The following is a 14,108-nucleotide window of genomic DNA, read 5'->3' as shown; positions in this document are numbered from 1 at the left end:
CATTGTCTGCACTAAAAGCAGACATTGGACATCAATGCTGCTGGCTGAATTAGCAGCGGAAAATAAAAAACCAATGAACTGGTTATTGCTGGGCATATCATTGAAAGTTTTATTATCGCAAGACATAAACAGCTGAGGTATTCCCTTAATACTACCAACATAATAACAGTGCCTAATGACACCTATGTAGTGTATTAACTTTCTTGCTTGACCATGGGGAGCATTTTTCACACCATATAATAGTGGCTCAAAAGCTCAGGGGCGCAGTTCACTGACTTTGTAACCAAAGAAAGAGCAATGTTAGCTTCCAGAATAGTAAAGGAAGGCTTCATCAACCAAAGACCCATGTGGCATAAAGGTGAGGATACAGGAGCCACTTGCTAAACTTTACTTCTTGTTACTTAGCTCATCTGTGGAAGTTTCTATGACCCGTGGAAGTCACCGCATAGTTCAGTGTCATCCTCTAAATAGCCACGCTTTTAGCCAGGTCTTAGTATTCGTTTTATTTGTATGGTACAACAAGCTTATTCTATTTTGTCTTTGATGCTTTGAAAAGAAATCCCAGATAACAACAGCTTTCATTTACATAATCCCCTGAAAGCAGAAAAACATCCTAAAGTGCTTCAGAGGAACAAAGGAGCCCACATCAAACTTTTTTTTGGGAGAATAAGGAGGTGATTAAAAGTTTGATTGAAGAGATGTATTTCAAGATAGCTTCTAAAGTTGGGGAGGGAGATAGAGAGGTAGAGGGGTTTTGGGAGACAGTACCTAGGAGTAGGGCTAAGATGGCTGAAGGCTGTACGACTGAAGGTGCAGTGGAGGGAGATAGGATGCAGAGGGGGTCATGCAGTACAACATGGATAAATGTGAGGTTATCCACTTTGGTTGTAAAAACAGAAAGACAGATTATTATCTGAATGGTGATAGATTGGGAAAAGCGGAGGTGCAACGAGACCTGGGTGTCCTTGTACACCAGTCGCTGAAAGCGAACATTCAGGTGCAGCAAGCAGTTAGGAAGGTGAATGGTATGTTGGCCTTCATTGCAAGAGGATTTGAGTACAGGAACAGGGATTTCGTACTGCAATTGTACAGGGCCTTGGTGAGACCACATCTGGAGTACTGTATGCAGTTTTGGTCTCCTTATCTGAGGAAGGATGTCCTTGCCATGGAGGGAGTGCAACGAAGGTTTACCAGACTGATTCCTGGGATGGCAGGACTGACGTATGAGGAGAGATTGGGTCGACTAGGCCTATATTCACTAGAGTTTAGAAGAATGAGAGGTGATCTCATCGAAACATATAAAATTCTAACAGGTCTAGACAGACTAGATGCAGGGAGAATGTTCCCGATGGCTGGGGAGTCCAGAACCAGGGGTCACAGTCTCAGGATACGGGGTATGCCATTTAGAACCGAGATGAGGAGGAATTTCTTCACTCAGAGGGTGGTGAACCTGTGGAATTCTCTACCACAGAAGGCAGTAGAGGCCAAGTCATTGAATATATTCAAGAAGGAGATAGATATTTTGAATGGCGGAGCAGGCCCGAAGGGCGAATGGCCTACTCTTGCTCCTATTTTCTATGATTCTAGGTGAGTTAGGATAGAGGCGGCGAGAGGGGGTGCAGAGGTGAAGAAAGTGCCAGAGGTAGGGTGGGATGAAGCCTTGGAAGCAATCTGTAAACGAGGATTTTAAATTAGTTTGGGAAAGGAACATGGAATAACATCTAGCCTGGTAGGGAGGCTTGGGGAAAGGAGTCACCGCTTGTCAGCCAGGTTTCTGTCAATATCTGAATGTCAACTGATTCATTCACAATGAGGGTGTGGATAGCAAGGGCCTTGATTACAAGGCAGCAAATGCTCTGCACAGTGATAGAGTGGGTCAGTGGTTAATGAACTACCAGTGAGACAGAGGCTTTGGGAGGCTCATTGCAGGATGGAGAGGAAGTTAGAGAGATTAACCCTCAGAATGAACTTTTGCATGGAATGAGGCAACTGGGGTTGCTGCAGGGCATCAAGGGTGGAGCAGTTGCAGCATGTTGAGAAAAGATTCAAGCATGGGGTGACTGCATGAAATGGGGCTTGCTCCGATGGGGGCCTACGGGGACATGCTAAAAGAATGGGTTAAGGCAGGTAGAGGATGAACACGGCCAGTGCGAAAGAGGGGGCTTGGATCTAGGTGGCACATGCAGGTGGATGCAACGAAAAACCGTAGATTACATAGACAAGAGGCAGAGAATTAAGCATAGTAAGGAATTCAGTAAAGGAGCTGCTGGTGAACTGGGGTAACCAGTCCAAGATCAGCAAGGCGGGCAGAGGTTCAGGGGACAAAGTTACCGGGGGACTGCAAGGGAAGTTGGAGTGGATTGGAGTCTACGAAGGGAGCCAGTCATTCAGTGCCTGTAAAGAGACTGATGAAGTCCAGGATGACTGAAGAGGGCAGGGACCCCCAGGTGGCCTAGTAGTCAAGTCTCAGGTAATCCAGCAGAGTCTCTATGGCAAAGATCAGAAAATAAGGTCGGAGTACATTTCTGGTGGTGGAAGCATCATCTAGGTCAAGAACAGAGTCGCAGGGTGAGGGATGGACAGCGGTCTACAGCAGGTAGCTTTAACATATACATTAAATGAGAATATACCACTAATAGGAGGCAATCTCACTGAGGGAGACCAACAGATGACTGGTGTGACAAATGGAAGAATTTCTTAGTGGTGCAGAAGGGGTACTGTTCTGTGATTGGCGTAAATCAAATTGTAGTGACAGAGAAGGGGGAAGCCCTATTCTGCATTTAACCATGCTCGATCTGACTGGGGGTGTTGATGCTGGCAAAGAGTACCTGAAATGGAAAGATTACAAAATTCACAAAAACATAATAAAAAAGTTAAAATCATATTGCCACTTGGAGAATCCATCAATGGCATTTGTTAGAAAGAGAATCGATCAGCACAATTTTATACTAATTTCCTCATTCTAACATATGGAGGCACAGTCCACAAGTTACATCTCTATATTTGTTGTCCATCTGCAAGAGAACTAATTAACTTTGAAATCTGCAGCCAGAATAACAATAATGCCAAGATGCTGCCTTTAAGTAGCAAACCCATTTATATGATAGGTAGACTGAAGTCAAGACTAACTACTTTGGGTTCATTTGTTTCATATGTAAGTGTCTCCTGCCTTTGGAGAAGGCATCAATAATGATCAGATAGTTAAGTAGTTGTGCTAATGTGTGCTTGAAAGACCAGTGTGCCAGCATGTTGAGCTATACAGGCCTCATTTATTCAAATTTCCTTTGCACTTGGGTGGTAGGAGGGTTTAAAAAGGTGGCAATGTCCTTAAAAATAAAGAACATAACCCCTTGTTATGGTGTCCATGTCCCAAATGCTATTTGTGATCCTATGAACCCAAGTGGTGCACTCTCACTCAGATCAGGTGACATAAGTGGTGTAAAATCACCAATGGCCAATCTGTACAGGTGCTTCAACAGTTTAGCAGTGTTTACACGCCCTCCCCCACCCCTGCCATTTTAACTCCTGGGTTTTCGCTGCATAAATATTTAAATGTCAGGGTCCGATGATGTAATTCAGACCCCGATGCTATTTTAATTGTGAAATGAGCGAATAGCACAGAGTCCCAGCAAATGCTGGTGGCAAGCAGGATTGGGGGGTCTCCTCTGCTCTTCTCTTAGTGGGCTTTCCCCACTCCCCTGAAAGTGATCGTCCGGAACCCCCCCCCCCCTTACCCCCACCCCCACCCACCCCTCCTCCCTTATCTAACCAGGGACCATTTCCTTGGTTCCCTGGTAGCAGCCTGAAGCCACACTATTTTCCCTCCACGTCATCCCCGCTGGCTTCAGATAGCAGTCAGCACGGGACATTTAATGTGACCCCGGAGTAAAAACCACCCAGGCCCCATGCTGGTGCCATCATGGACACTTCTCTCTCGCTCGCTCCAGCTCTTGCATGCTGCACTCCTGTCCCAGGTTAAAATCGGGGCTTTTGTTTTCAAGTGCCGTATCTGCTTCCAGAGTAGGTGTTTATTGCTTTAATACTGTTACATACAAAAACAGGTGTGAGGAAAAAAAAGATACCAAGTCAAAGAGATTAGGAGGGGTCGAGGTAGGTTTGAACGAGTGTTTGGGAAGAGAATTCCAGAAAATGGGGCCAGGAGGCTGAAGGCATGGCCATCAACGGTGGGTTAAAGGGATCATCTGAAAATTCTTCCAAATGTGCTTTGTGATGTTCAGTTGTTGGAAAAAAATTGCTGGAACTTGCTCAGAAGTTTAAAGTAGTAGCTACAATAAAACACATTCTCCAAACATGACGACATTTTTTGGAACTTATAATAATGTCGTGAAGCTGATAGAAAAGTATTTCGTCGTGCATGAGAAGATCATGCTCAACCCAGTTTGAAAGGCTTCTTTAAAGACAAAATTTCCCTCTAATTGTCCCAATTGAATATTTTTGCCTATTCTAACCTATTCAGTTACACCTATATCTAACTGAAAAAAAAGTCCCCTAATATTTTCCTCTGTGTTCATTTTTATGAATCCATAAACCAGTCAAAATAGATAACAAAATATTGGCAGCACACTTGTAAAGCAGCTTCAAGTAAAATCAAGAATATGGGAAATGAACACAGAAAATGCTGGAAATGCTCAACAAGTCAGGCAGCATCTGTGGAGAAAGAAACACAGTTAATGTTTCAGGGTGATGATCTTCCGTCAGAACTGGAAGAAGTTGAATATTAAACTGTTTTTAAACAAGTACAGCGCCAGGGAAATGCGAGGGGGGGGGGGAGGGGAGGGAAGGTCTCTGATAGGGTGGAGGGCAGGAGTGATTAATTGACGGTTCAAGGCAAGGAGGGTGATAATGGGACAGGTTAAGAAACAAAAGATAGGTCTAGAGGAGCTGTAAATGGCAACATCAGAGCCATTACCAGCACCTGCGGTCTGAAAAAATGGGAGCAGTGGTTATGATCTGAAGTTATTGAAATCAGTGTCGAGTCCAGAAGGTTGTAAAGTGCCTAATGGAAATATAAGGAGCTGTTCCTTGAGGATATGGGAAGGCAGGATATGGAAAAACAATCCACCAAATCAATATAAACTGCAAGTGATTACATTCAAAGTTGGCTTGGAATGCTCAGCTGAAATTTTAACTTGGCATCAGGTATTCTATTCACAATATAAAAGTGCACCTAAATATCAGCCCAGTTTAATTTTGTACGGGTACTCTATTCAGTGGAGTCGTATTGGTAAGCAATCACAACATGGGGAGAGCTTGGATTCATATTCTAATTTTGACAAAAAGGTACTGTGCCAGATTTGGGCGATGAGCAGAACATCTTAAAAATGATTTACTATCCAAAATCAGCTGTAAAAGATTATTGCTGCACTTCTTTAATCTGCCTCAAAACACCCGTTCCTGTTACTACTACTCAGTGCCGACCACATCATTACTGAGCATTAGTGAGATATCAGTGCTGAGCTCTCTTGGATCTGTACTATCTCCAGCCACTCATTGTTTTTACACAATACTTATTAAAATATAACAATCATTGGGAATCACATTTCTTCTATTCTGGCACAAAATATTTGAAATTATGTTGGAAATGAGCTTGAGTTGTAAATAAAATGTACTGTGGGAGTTGTTCTCTCAAAGACAGGTAGGTATTCCTTATAAAACTAAGGCCAATTCTTTTTTAAAAAGTGGAATGTACATAAAAATGGAACAATCCTCATTGTTCAAATTAAAGGTCTCCTCCACACAAAAGTAACTACAAATACAAGAACTTTTGCAATTACCATTGTAAAAATACAAACTGGAATGCTCCAAGCCACTATATTATATTGCATAACTTCCTTTCATGCTTTATACACACAGCCTAAACACCAGGATTGGTGGGATGCCTCTCAATAGATATTAAAAATTGACATGAGGCAGTGCCTAGCTGATACTCATATCCACACTCCGTAATTTCAGCTATCAAGCAGGCCTGAAAAGGAAAAAAAAATCAGTGTGGCATGTACATACACACACACACATACATCTCTGGACAATCTTCAGAGAATAAGGATTCCTCTACTTTCTACGACTCCTTCACATACTACAGCCACCTATCCCAAAGCAGCACTTCACATAATGAAACAGTCCTATCTGGCTTTAAGTGAACATTTAGGAAGAGATGTCAGTGAAGATAGATTGTTCTACCAAACCATAGGTCTCTGGAAGACGACAAAGGGTGTTAAATATTTAATAAATGTTCAAGTAGCAGCTTTACAGGTGCCTTTGAAGCAAGCCCATGAGGTGGCCATTGTAAAGAAAATTCTTACAAGACAACTGCTGTAACTGCTAACAGTGAAGAATGGATCTCACAAACTATTTTGTCAGTTTCCACTTGGAAATAGACTACGCTAGACTATAAATCCTTACGAGCAACCTATCTGGACCTTCTACACACATCAGTGTAGTAGAACCACTGCTCCAATCTGACCCACAAGACACTGGAAAGACCCAAAGGGTGTGGGGGGGGGGGGTTCCCTCTGTGTAATGAAATTGTGAACTTATTCTTTATTGATGGGTTACAAATACATTAAACAAAATGGAGAGACAAAATCTTTTCCCATAACAGCAGTCTAGACTAGGTGGAACATGATGAGGCCAGGTGATTTACTTGTCTTGCACCATCTAAAGGCCCCAGAGTCAGGCAACTCCTTCACCTCCATTTGTCCAAAATATAAAAATATCAAAACAAATTCATTTCCTTTTTTTTTGAGTGAGGAGGGAGAAAACAAGCAATACTCCAGAATCTCTCATAAGGACTGAAATGTTGGTAGCATAGGTAGATTACTAAATGGAAGACAAATCATTTGAATAATTCAATAATCATAAGCCAACAAAAGAAATAAGAAAACAGCTCACACCTAACAATTTTACTAGAAGTCTTTGAGAATGGGTTTAAATGTGCTGCATCTCATATATGTAGATTATCACAAGACAAACAATAAAGAGTCTCCCAAAATACTTGTGGTTGAAGTGCTCTTAGGAAAAAGGGAAATGCATATTGGCCAAATAATAGGAAACAAAGACAAGTGATGAATAATGGTAGCTCCATTTGCACAGGTGTAACCAACTGAATGAGTGTTCAGTTTTGCTGGCTGTTGATTTGTAAATTACTTTGATGAAATATTTAATATGGAATATCTGAATTTGCAGATGGTACAAATCAGTGTGAGGATGCATGAAATTAAGCAAGTTCTGGTAAGATTTAACAACTGCGAATGAATACAAAAAATGCAATGTAAACAATGCTAAAAATGGGAAAATCCTAAAATGAAGATTAAATTGTCAACTAGAATGAAAGAAAAACATTTATATGTATTAGAACACCTGACTTTGAAAGTAACAATCCCAGTGCTCAGCAGCAGTTGCAAAGGTGAATATAATATTTAATATGTAAATAAATGCATTGAATATAAATTCAGGGAGGTGTTACTAACATTTTATAAAGTATTACAGTGTTCATTTGTGGTCACCATACCAGAGAAAAGATGTATAAGTAATGGAAAGAATTTGGGGCAGCGCAGAGAGATGAGTCCAGATTGTAGACGCATGTTGAAGAGGAGCTAAAGATGTAAAATCTATTTTTAAAAAAAGCAAAGGATACAAGTTTTTAAAAAATCATAGAGGTTACAAAAAGGTGGATGTCATCACATTTTGTGCAAAGGAGAATGGGGAAAACCATAAGATAAAATAACAAAGCATTTGATGGAGGGAGTGTTTGTAATCAAGATCTTTCAAAGAGTTACTTCCTAGTTCTAGTTCTGAAAATAGAGTTTTAATAACAAAAAATATTTCTATTCAAAACTTTAAGAAAACACTGATTACCTTTAAGGGTTGTTCTGTATCACATATGCCAACTGAAACAGAAACGTCACTGATGGCCCAGGGACCCAACTGTAAGCCTGTTGTTGGTAACGGCAACAATCATTTCCTCATTATCCCCCTTCCCCCTCCAAGTTTTTCAGAGGAATGTGTGCTAGCAGACACCTTTGTGTCCAAGATGATAGCCTAAGGAATCTTTTAGAAGAACTTGCATTTATCTAGCACCTTTCACAACCAATTAAGTTTTTTTTGAACTGCAGACATGGTTCCAATATAACGGTAGCCAATTTACACACAGCAAGGTCCTAAAAAAAGATAAATGATCAGATAATCTGTTTTGGCAATGTTGGCTGAGAGATAAATGTTGGCCAGGACACTGGGAGAATTTCTTGCTCATCTTCATACAGTGCCATGGAATCTTTTATGTCTGCCTGAGGGGGCAGTTGAGGCCTTGCTTTAACATTCCATCAAAAAGATGGCACCTCAGACAGTGAAGCATTCCCTCAGTACTGCACTGAAGGAGCTTGAAGCATCTGCACCTGCCCTAAAGATGTTTTCACGGCTGTATGGTACTATAGATGCGCCATGGGCATCATGGGCTTAGATGTGAGCTTCAAAAAGACTTAGATTGCAGGAGAGCCTAATGCTTCTTCTCAGCCATAAGGAATGCCATGGGGCTCACCAAGACTAATGCTCTATTAAAAGTACTGGTCCTTGCAATCAACTGTGATATCCTCCTCTTGTGCTGGATGAATCCTCCCATGATCTACAGTGCTTATGCTTCTTTTTAGATTTTAACCGCAGGCCTAATTCCAAAGGCTCGTTCCCAATGTGCGGAGGCGATATGCTAAAGTGAAGCAATTGTTTTCAGGGATCATTTCTTAGTGCTCCAGTCTTTCGCAATGTGTCCTTCTCAACATAAGCTTCAGACTTTTCAAAGTTGTGCCTCAATGAAGATGCTGTTTGTGACCATCAGTTGCGAGTAAAGCCAAGCCCCATAATGCAACACCCACTGTGGGCACACATTGAGCAAGTTTCAGCTCAACCAATGCTTGGAGACGAAAGGAGGAAACGCTTTGGAGTCAAGAAAAATATTGATGCTTCTTTTACTAACTCCATGGAAAGACAGAGCTGAAAACAACATCTTGTGAGACTATAATGTAGAACCAACCAATTCACAGCTCTGAAGAGGAGCTATTTCTGCTTGGGAACAACAGTATGACAATGCTGCTGATGAAAAAAGAAAAACAACTTATGGCATACGTCTTCTTCAAAGTGGGAGTTTAAAAAGCAAGGTAATAGAGCTGTAGGAAACAAAAGTTCTTTAATGGGACTCTCTCAATGATTTTTTTCCCAGTCAATCTACACCAAGGTAAGTGGAGGTAAAAAATGTAAAACAACCAGGTTCACATTATCGGGTTAAAGGTACAGTCCCATCCAGCAGTGCTCTTGGCAGCAGAATTATTAATATGCAACATCTTTACTGCCAACGTGTAAATCCCAACAGCCAAGTTAGGTTTAAAACTGTTCCCTTTATTTGCATGTCATTTCTTCTGGCATTATGCCATACCTACTATTTTGAATCTGCACCGAGGAAAGATCCCGCAATTAAGGGGGTTATTTTCACCTTCACCACTTGGGCGGTAAACTGGCAAAGCAGATCGCTTCACCGTTATAGAATCCACCTGATCATCATTGCCACTGAAGTCAATGAAAATGAAACTGAAAATGAAACTGAAAATCAGGTGGGCTCTATAATGGTTTACTGCCCAAGGTGAAAATGACCCCCAAGTGTATTCACACTCCCTGATGACACATATTGCATCTCTATTGTTTCAATCTGTACTGGACCTTGGATATTGTGTTTGTACCTGATCTCGATTATCCTTGGTCAAGAAGAATTGAGGGAGCACTCGTCTAAAAAGAATCCTCGCTTGCACTTAAGATAACTAATTATCTTTGAGCCTGCCAAGCTGCTGTTGCTGTGTGCCTTGGGGAAATGAATAGGAAAAAAAGAGTCTACTCTTCACTTTAATTTAGAGTTTAGCTTTGAGGAGAAAATGAGAAAAGTGCATTTTGAAGCCTCTTTAACAAGTTTTAATCTCCCTATTTTAAAAAAGTAATGAAAGCAAGGTGGTTAATGGTGGGTATTATTCTATCATTAATTTGGCTGTTCTAGACTTGATGATTCACAGCAGCATATTAGGAGTTAATATCTGCTCTGCACACCAAGTCAGAACAAATTAATGTGTCTAGAATATACAGGATATTGTACCAACAATGCTATGACTGTGTTTTTCTCTCACTGGAAAGACTTTTGTAACCACCTTATGCTTACAGTGCTCGTGAATTATGAGCTTTTAAAATTAGTGAAAATGGTAATGTCATACATTTGTAAAAAGCACTAAAAAAAATTAGGCATAAGGTACATTGAGCAATTCTTAAGCCTCTTACTTGCAGTGCTGCAATATGACAACAAAACACTAGGTGCTGCTGAAAGACCATGCTTCTAAATAACATTTAAAAACTGCACTTTCTGAACCTGTGAATTGTAAAACCTGAACCACCACTTTCTCAAGAGTAAATTAACAGTAACATTAACAGCACATGGCAAACACAGGGCATGCTCATTACTTCAGAAAGCAGATAATTGCTTACAAAAATACAAACAAAAGTATAATTATCATGATGGATTGCACAAAGCAGAGGCCCCATCACGAAACCCATGCATCAATGTCCGCTAGTTAAAAAATAATGAAGAAACATTAGAATATATGCAGAGAATGAAAGCAAAGATGATCAAAAATTCTTAATTTCCCTGCTTTTTTATGGTTGACAAGCATGTCTTCATCAATTTACCTCCTACTTCATGATGTCACAGCTAACAGCTTCAGCCTCAAGCTACGCAAGAAACAGGACTCATTTTTCAAAATACAAATACATAGAGATGTCAGCTAAAAATGTTTACTAATTAACACTTAAAAAGACACAAATTAGATATGCGTGACTACGAGCAATTATAATCAAGAAGTGTTTCTGTAGTCATTTGGGAATCAAAAGGACCTAATTGCTAGAACAAGCATTCAAAATTCTTGCCACTTAGCAAATATGTTTATTAATGTGGACCAGTCATATCAAGCATTGATACTGTGCAATCAGTACCTTGTGAATGTGGTACTGTGTATCAGTAATTACTGAAAAGTAAACATTCAACATTTGCTCTAATAAGATTTTATTTGGGGATATTAGCATTTTTTCCCTGTCCTATGCATACACCTTTAAACAGTCTGGTGAAGTAACATACATTTTGTATTAAAAGAATGTTGTTGATACATTAGGCAAGCCTAAACCATCATCTGGACATTTTTAATTCAAAATGTTAAAAGTTGACATGTCAGTGAGAGTAAGAACAGTCTCTCATATTTACATTAAGACAGCAACAGAAAGAATGGAAAAAGTGAAGGATACTGGCTGCATGGATTTCCACTGCAAACTATTAAAGCAAGTAGCATAAGGAGAGATTTTGGTTTCTTAAGAGTACGTGCATTATTTTTTGGAGCGATTAAATGATGAATTGTATGCCTTTAGATAAGTTTTTGAAATTAACGAATTGATAATATTTTAAAAAGTTACAAGTTCCTTCCGTGATTTATACTTAATTGGTTCTGTGTCTAATCAGGCTTTTTAAACTTAACGTATTTAACGTACTTAACTATTCACTCTTTTGCTTTATAAATAAGATCATGTGTAGTACAGTACGTTTCACCAATTTCACTGACATTAAATTTACACTGAATTCATTTTCTTTTCATTTAAAAAAAACTTTTAAAAAATTTCAATGTAGTCCACTTAATCTAAACGACTTCCTACATTTGCTGGGATTTCAAAATATTAATGATCACCCCTGGCATTCTGTGCCACTCAAGCAATCATATCATGCCATCTGCAAATGCACAGATTAACATTTAACAAACCCCTTGGTTGTACAAGAACTGCAATGTTGCTGAGCTGAAACCCATTCCTAAATTTACAAACAATGCTAACTCCAGAATTAATTTGCTTCTGTTGCATAAAACATTCAACATTGTTACTATGACTTGATTTATGGGGAAAATATCACCTTAAGCATTCTTTTTCCAGGAAAATGCACTTGGAAATGGTATTGGTGACAGGGTGAGGGGGGGGGAAGGAGAAAGTATGTTTAACTGTGATATTTTCCATAGGTATGTGGCATCAAATTCTGAGAGATAATCTGAACTACTATATAGAGAATCAAAAAATAAGAGTAATTATGGCTGTATTTTGAGTTCTGCTTTTACAAGGCACATATTACAAAATAACATTTGGTTTTGCTTTCCCTTAAACATCCTTCCATTAAGTAATTAGAATATGAAGCAATGACTGTTTCATCACATTCTGCATTCAGAGTTCATTTATCTTCTCTGCCCGCCAGTTCACTAAATACAGCACATTAATGCGCCTCAGATTTGCTTAATCATTTACAGCACATTTATAATTAATACCCTTCTTGATTTTATTGTAGCTTTATTCATCTTAGTTCCTGCATTATTTGTAGTGTCTGTGTTATCTTTCACCCCAGGGTCTAACCCACAGCCCACACAGGGGAGTGGTATTTCTGAAGCTTGGTCCTATGCCAGTTTATTCTGCTATCTGCTAATACAGAAATAGGTCTCAATCTGATTTAGCTCAACAGCATGCAAACAAAGCCCAATGGGAATGCAGAATACTGAAATGGCTCCTCCAATTCCAACTCCAAAAAAGATGTTAGTCTCTGAGGAGCTTTGCCTACAGACATGTGAATGTTCATAGTGTCTATGTGGGAAAAACAGATTTAATGGAACAGTCTTATAAACAAATAAACATTTTTCTGAGAATGCCATGAATACCCAAGTCTAAAATGTTTTATTTTTATTCAAAAATGATTTGCTGAATGTCAAATGTCATTAACGGAATACAAAAAAATCTTTAACTTGCAGTCACAGAGAATTTGTTTCTCTCGAATTGACTTTAAAAGGATTGTTGTGGCTGTTTAACATGAAACAACTAAATTGTTTGCCCAATTTGAATTTAGGCTCGAAATCACACTTACTGTAAACATTGAAGTGCAGAAACAAAAAATAACAAGACAATTTGTGGCAATGATGCAAGGATTTTGCACAGATCATATTGTGATGCTCAACAGACTAGTGACATTCATACTTGAAGTTCCATAATGAGGACCAATAATTTAGTTATTAGGAAAATTAATTTGCCAGTTATTAACAAGAAATCGATTTATGCAGAGGAGCATAATGGTTTAGTTGAAGCACTGATAAAGGAAATGGAGAGATTACAGATTTGCAGTGCAGACATAGCACCAGAGCAGGTGGGTGACAAAAGTGGTCTATATAGTTCTGAACAAGGTGCTAAGTGGATTGGACAAACCAAGAAGCCCAGCCTTTTCTGATTCCTATCCTATGAAAAAGGAGATAGTAACAGTGGCGAGAAGCACTTTCAATGTACTTACTACCACCCCACTAATGTCTCTCACAGCCCTGTGTTTTAAAAAAGTTATGGTAAATGATTTGGTGCAGTGCAATATCCCACAAAACACTACATTTGTATTTTCAGCCCAATTTTGCATAAATGTGTCAGAGATACTTAATTTCTAAATGACAACAAATCACTTATCTCACCTATATCCTGACCAAACCTTTTGTGGAGGGGCTCCTCCAAAACTGCAGCTAGAAAGTTTCACACAGATGTATCCAACTTCACTTGATCGCAAAAACAAATCATGAATGGGGAATGGGCACGTGTTTGGCAAATGATGTTTAACTTAAAAAAGTGTAGTGTTATGCATGTGGGCAGGTCCAGTGCTAAACATACACATATCCTACAGGGAACAAAATTGAAGCCAGGTGAAAGAAAATGATCTTGGTGCTATGGTGCATCACTTTCTAAAGGTTCATGATCAATGCCGTGAAGCTATAGCTTAAGTAAACAGAATTCTAGGTTGTATTCACAGGACAATGCATTAAAAAGCAAAGCATACCATTTTGTCCTTGTACAAAACCTTGGTTAGGCCTCAGTTAGAACACCATGTCCAGTTTCTGTCTCCTCACATGGTTGGGGATACTAAGGCTTTCGAAAAGGTTCAGGGAAGGGCCACAAGATTGATTCACAGTTTAAAACAGCTTAGCTACCCAGGTAGGCTCAGATGAGTCTGTAGA

General features: G+C 39.5%; 1 protein-coding gene across 2 annotated transcripts in view; it reads right to left on the bottom strand.

The window, feature by feature from the left end:
- LOC137300575 (multivesicular body subunit 12B-like) overlaps positions 1 to 14,108 on the bottom strand; it is a 130,754-nt gene that overhangs the window by 13,086 nt on the left and 103,560 nt on the right. The gene's annotated exons all lie outside the window — the stretch shown is intronic.

The sequence above is a fragment of the Heptranchias perlo genome, chromosome 31, assembly GCF_035084215.1.
Source record: "Heptranchias perlo isolate sHepPer1 chromosome 31, sHepPer1.hap1, whole genome shotgun sequence".
In the NCBI taxonomy this organism is placed as follows: Eukaryota; Metazoa; Chordata; class Chondrichthyes; order Hexanchiformes; family Hexanchidae; genus Heptranchias; species Heptranchias perlo.
This window is presented reverse-complemented; position numbering and strand designations above follow the sequence as displayed.